This window comes from Notothenia coriiceps, unplaced genomic scaffold (genome assembly GCF_000735185.1).
Source record: "Notothenia coriiceps isolate Sejong01 unplaced genomic scaffold, NC01 NC01_scaffold00024238, whole genome shotgun sequence".
NCBI classification, from domain to species: Eukaryota; Metazoa; Chordata; class Actinopteri; order Perciformes; family Nototheniidae; genus Notothenia; species Notothenia coriiceps.
In genome coordinates this window covers 25,986-32,390 of record NW_011356939.1, presented here as the reverse complement: position 1 = coordinate 32,390, position 6,405 = coordinate 25,986, and the positions used below count along the sequence as shown (strand labels likewise).

Here is a 6,405-nt window from a genome sequence, read left to right as displayed (position 1 = left end):
AAATACAAGGTAAGTTAACTTGCAATCATCAAAAGAAGAAATAAAATGCATTAATGAGGAGATACATTATGTAAAAACCTACAGGTCACATTCAAAGTGACACATGACAAGCCTTCAGAAAAGTAGGCTACACAAAAGGGAGTTCAACTGAAGACTTTATTATTTAATTTCATGAATGACAAGAGTTCAAATACCCATTATTTGGATCCGGTGATTTCTGTTGATGCACTATTCCCTGATGTGCATTAATGTGGCCATTTTCCAGCAGGCTTTGCCAGGACATATGTTGTTGTATGATGAGTAGCGTGGTGACGTCACCCGCAAGCAAGGTGCGGAGGATAATGTGTCCGGTGGTCAGCGGAGGAGAGCAGCCTCTCCCGTCTCATCTCTGAAGGAGAGCTTTTCTCTGGTCCTACCATCTGTTTGTTACCGCCTTTTACAACAAGGCACAACATTATTGTGCTAGCATTAAATGGAAAAAGGCTTCTGTCACGCTCAGTCGTGCCTCCTCACGTCTACGGTGTTCTCCCAGGTAAGTAAACTGGTTCCGGTGGTGCCTTTCTTTGTTTCCCGTTAGCTAGCTAACCTTCACTTTTCCAAAAAGCACGACTTCTGTCCTAAAAAAACACTGATGTTATTTTTTTTACAAAAGGTTGTGAGCGTTACAAACGGAAGTAAAATACACACCACGTGTGTTTTGCCTTTGGCTTTGTGTTTCTGTTCTCGGTCTGGAAGCGTTAATGGTTGCTATGGGTCTCTGTTGCTACGGGCGTGTTTTCTCTTCCTGCATGTGTTCAGCAGCAGTGTTATTGTCTACTGCACTGACAGAAATACAGCTCAAAGCAAGTGTTTGCGTAGACTTTATTGCAGTGTATGACTGTATAATGATGCGTTTATGATTGTTTTACCAGCCCCTACACTATGGGAGTTTAAAAACAGTGATAACATAGGCCATGTTTAACAACCTTTTTTCACAAGACATACGCAAACCGTTTTACATTTGCAATGCACTCTGATAGGCACACTGTGAAGCAACCACTGTTTACCTCACACATACAATACCTTTAGCATTTGTTATTGTTGTTACTTATCGTTTGGTATGCCAATACTAAAAGGCTTTATCTGCAATAAGCTGAAGTATTGGTATGGCTCTTTACCTCGCACAGCATCTTTTTAATTCATGATGACATACTCTGTAAGATGGCTGCTTGCTGTGGCTTTTTAAAATGATTATATCAATAGTTTCACTTTGAATATTTTTCATCTCACTGTCAGTAGGCTATAGTGTGCATGTCCCCTCTGTGGGACGAATAAAGGTATTCTAATTCTGACAAAACACACAGCCAAAGGAGTGTTTAAGGTCAATTAGAACACCACATGTTGTTATGATAATAAAAGGCTATATTACCTTAGGAGGAAAGGCAAAAGTCCAAGTCTGTCAAACTGTCTAATCACACTCACATATATATACACAATGAACAAAAATATAAATGCAACACTTTTGTTTTTGCTCCCATTTTTCACGAGATGAACTCAAAGATCTAAAACATTTTCTATATACACAAAATAACCATTTCTCTCAAATATTGTTCAGAAATCTGAAAAAATCTGTGATAGTGAGCACTTCTTCTTTGCCGAGATAATCCATCCCACCTCACAGGTGTGGCATATCAAGATGCTGATTAGACAGCATGATTATTGCACAGGTGTGCCTTAGGCTGGCCACAATAAAAGGCCACTCTCAAACGTGCAGTTTTGCTTTATTGGGGGGGTCTGGGGGCGTCCGAAAACCAGTCAGTATCTGGTGTGACCACCATTTGCCTCACGCAGTGCAACACATCTCCTTCGCATAGAGTTCATCAGGTTTTTGATTGTGGCCTGTGGAATGTTGGTCCACTCCTCTTCAATGGCTTTGCGAAATTGCTGGATATTGGCAGGAACTGGAACACGCTGTCGTATACGCCGATCCAGAGCATCCCAAACATGCTCAATGGGTGACATGTTAGGGTTAGGGTTAGGGTTAAACCCTAAACCTAACATGTCACCCATGCTGGATGTGGAGGTCCTGGGCTGGTGTGGTTACAATCCTTGCAACATGGGGCCGTGCATTATCATGCTGCAACATGAGGTGATGGTCGTGGATGAATGGCACAACAATGGGCCTCAGGATCTCGTCACGGTATCTCTGTGCATTCACAATGCCATCAATAAAATGCACCCGTGTTCGTCGTCCATAACATACGCCTGCCCATACCAAAACCCCACCACCACCATGGGCCACTCGATTCACAACATTGACATCAGAAAACCGCTCACCCACACAACGCCACACACGCTGTCTGCCATCTGCCCTGAACAGTGAAAACCGGGATTCATCCGTGAAGAGAACACCTCTCCAACGTGCCAGACGCCATCGAATGTGAGCATTTGCACACTCAAGTCGGTTACGACGACGAACTAGAGTCAGGTCGAGACCCCGATGAGGACGACGAGCATGCAGATGAGCTTCCCTGAGACGGTTTCTGCCAGTTTGTGCAGAAATTCTTTGGTTATGCAAACCGATTGTTGCAGCAGCTGTCCGAGTGGCTGGTTTCAGACGATCTTGGAGGTGAACATGCTGGATGTGGAGGTCCTGGGCTGGTGTGGTTACACGTGGTCTGCGGTTGTGAGGCCGGTTGGATGTACGGCCAAATTCTCTGAAACGCCTTTGGAGACGGCTTATGGTAGAGAAATGAACATTCAATTCACGGGCAACAGCTCTGGTGGACATTCCTGCTGTCAGCATGCCAATTGCACGCTCCCTCAAAACTTGCGACATCTGTGGCATTGTGCTGTGTGATAAAACTGAACATTTTTAGAGTGGCCTTTTATTGTGGCCAGCCTAAGGCACACCTGTGCAATAATCATGCTGTCTAATCAGCATCTTGATATGCCACACCTGTGAGGTAGGATGGATTATCTCGGCAAAGGGGAAGTGCTCACTATCACATATTTTTTCAGATTTCTGAACAATATTTGAGAGAAATGGTTATTTTGTGTATATAGAAAATGTTTTAGATCTTTGAGTTCATCTCATGAAAAATGGGAGCAAAAACAAAAGTGTTGCGTTTATATTTTTGTTCAGTGTAATAATGAATATGTCAAAGATAAAATAACTCAAGGTAGAGAAGCGATGTGGTCTGCAAAGTTGTGTTACATTCTACAGATCATGTTTCAGTAATCTGCCATCATTTTGAAGAGTATGTAAATGTCAATCAGTCGTCCATTTATAGCTCCTTTTATGGACAACATCCTCATTGCCTGTTTTTATTGCTTTTCATGGTCAGTCAATGACATAATCATAAGGTACTGATTCTGTCAAAAAAGACATGACTGTGATTTACTGCATCAGAATAGTTGTATGTCACATTGTCTGTTTCTAGATTATCAGCTGCTGCCATCAGACCAAAGGTGGTTATTATCTTTCTAAACTCACCAGGCCAGTATATCTTCCGTACATTAAATAATTCTGAAATACAGAAGGTCAATCTGTGTTTGTGTGGATGTTTCAGTCAGATGTTACGTTTGATAACTTGAATGTTATAATAGTCTAGCACAATCTAATTCAAATGTTTCACAGTAATGAGCTTATTTAGTAACAGGCTGATTTATAGACTTAGCTCACACAAATCAAAAAACTCAACAAGAACAAATAGAAAACACTAGTGACACACATGTTAACTGCAAATCACTGTCAAGTTATTTTACCCTTTGCCCAGTGACATATTTTGAATGTTGCATTGGTATGTTTTTAGGACCATATCATTGAAGCTTCTCCATTGCACTTCCCGTCTGTGCTTTCAGAACAAGTTCTGCTACACCGCCCAGATGAATAAATGTGCCAAACTTTGCAGCCATAAATAATAATGAGCGGAAACACCCAGGTCGATACAGCAAAAAATCCTGACTGTGTATGAGATGCTTTTGACATATTGTCCTTGGTTTGTGAGGGAGAGTGTGGTCATTGGATTAAAAACGATCGTGCATCAGCTCTATTAAATGAACTTCTGCTTTTTATGACATATTTCCATTCTCTTCTTTCGTTATTCTGTTAGCTGTACATGCATACTGAGCAAGCTGGCAGGCAACCGTGTTTTTAATTCTGTGAGTGGTGAGTGTCAGGCTCCATCATTCTGGCTCCGTCTCAGCAGTAGCTTGTTAGTCAAACCATCTGGAAGTGTGAATGAGTCCGGCTCAGACTGGGACACGTTTTCCCTCCTTGTATTTACATATAAAACATTTAGCTTAGACCAACAGTCCTAATGCAATAAAACATGGCAAAGGGTTTTTTGTCACATCTTCCTTCTCTCCTGCTTATTCCTACAGCATGTGCACTCACTTCTCCTTCTCCTGTATTCCACTCCACTTTCCCCCTCCCCTTCACTCTCTGTTGCTCTACTTGTGAAGAGGTGGATGAGCTGGCCATGGGGCTGAGCTGGCTGTCACATGCCATCTGTCGGGTCATAGGTTGACACTGCATCACGTTCTCCACTCTCTTTTCTCCTTTGGGCATTATCCGTGAGCCAAGGTCACAGAGGCAAGAAAGGGCTTGACTTACCAGAAAACAACAGTCAGATATGATTCAACAGAAAGGAAAGAAATGTTTGAGGAAGGATGTGGCAAGAGGGAAGTAACAGGAGAGCCGATTTGTTTATGTTGCTGGACCTAAATCAAGGTGAGAATGAAGAGAGAGACTATTCATTGTTTTTAGGAAGTGTCAAAGAGTAGTGGGGGATACATGATTGTGTGTAGAGAGAAAGCTAGTAAGGAAGGCCACATCCTAAGAGGGATCCCTGTGGTCTTCCTAATCTGTGTTGATCTGGTTAGAGAGATACTGAGTGTAAAACGTGACTTGGAAATCTGCTAGAAAGCAGACAGACTATACTGATCAACTGTACAACACAGAGGGGCCTGTGAAAATGAAAACGTCTATTGATTTATCACTAGTTATAAACTACCATACACAACTGGATCGATTTTTTTTGTTTTGCAATGGAAACGGTTTTATAGAAGAACATTTTGTGCAGAAAACGTCATCCAGGAGCTGATCAAAAGTGCTTTAACAGAAAATTAGGGATTCATTTGTTTGTGAATGTTTGTAAAAATAGAATTAAGCAGGTATGTTTGTGTTTTACTGTTCAATATTGTAGTGAGGAGGCTTCACTGACTAAGTGTAGTATTAGTTGAAATTGAATTGAAAGTGGACCAGGGGCACAGAATCAGAGTCTCTGAACTGAAAATAACAACACTGAATTGTTATCATGTTTGTTTCCAGTAGATATATTTAGCTAAATATACAATTAACTTGATATTTCTGCGAGTCTTAAAAAGTAGCTATAGGTCCTTTTTAAAATCACGACTTTTACAAATTGAGGGTACTTACTAAAATAATGTTTCCTTTAAGGTAACATTTATTTAAAAAGTGTTCTTTCCTTGTCTTCCAAGTGGTTTTAAGAACATTTTCTGTGAACAAAGTCTAAAATGTTTCATTATCAGAATGAAACCACTGAGTAGCTCACAATATAGATTTCTTATAATCTTAACATTACCCAATACTGCTGTGGTGCAGACTCCAATCCTTAGGGCAGAGCTCTAATGGCTCTGTTGCAATGAGTCAGATTTATTGATTTTCAATTAAATCTCACTTTCAGGTCCATTATGACGAACAAGATAAACCCAACGTCTGCCTTAGCTCAGCTCTGCACCAAGTTACCTTTTGTCCACAAACACACCTCTGTATAAATGCAGCCGAAGGACAATCAGACCTTAAAGACACTTTTCTTGTTGATCACATTTCAAAGACAAAGTCAGTTTAATCATTCTTAATAATAAAGATAAATAAAGGATACAAAAATGGCATTATATCAGAAAGATTCGAGGTGCAATTTAAAGTAGGTTAAAATGGTTAAAAAATGTAATAGCCAGATCATCTACACAGTATACATACTATCATTTTATTATGTTTTAGCTTTTTAAAGATGTTTCAGACTAACCCTAACTTTGTTATCTAGGGGGTTCAGAATATAAATGCATAAAAGATTTCTAATCTGATTCTTACCCGTGTCAAACAGTGTTATTGTTTCACTAGTTTGAGGGTTGTTTGTGGCCGCCCTGCTCTTCCTTATGTTCCTCCCTTTTTTAGTCCTGATCCGAAGTTCAAGAGCAACTGTTTTTCCCTGCTGCCTTTAAAACCTCCTGTGGACAGTGTGAGAGCTGAAATTCAGCTGTGCTGTAAATAAGTGACAGTAAATCAGATGACAACCATAAAGGCAAAAGAGCAGAGGTCAACCAAATCAGTAAATCAGTAAACGAATAAGTGAAGATGTTTGCACAAACACAAAGGATGTTTTTAATGTTCCTTTGTCC

The 6,405-nt window shown here is 40.5% G+C and overlaps 1 protein-coding gene across 1 annotated transcript in view; it reads left to right on the top strand.

Annotated features, from left to right (window-relative positions):
- Positions 1-219: 219 nt before the first annotated feature.
- The window catches only part of arhgap40 (Rho GTPase activating protein 40), a 29,667-nt gene continuing 23,481 nt past the window's right edge, over positions 220-6,405 (top strand). Inside the window, exon 1 of the mRNA XM_010782146.1 lies at positions 220-532. The gene's annotated coding sequence lies outside the window, so the exon portion shown is untranslated. The remainder of the gene's footprint in view (positions 533-6,405) is intronic.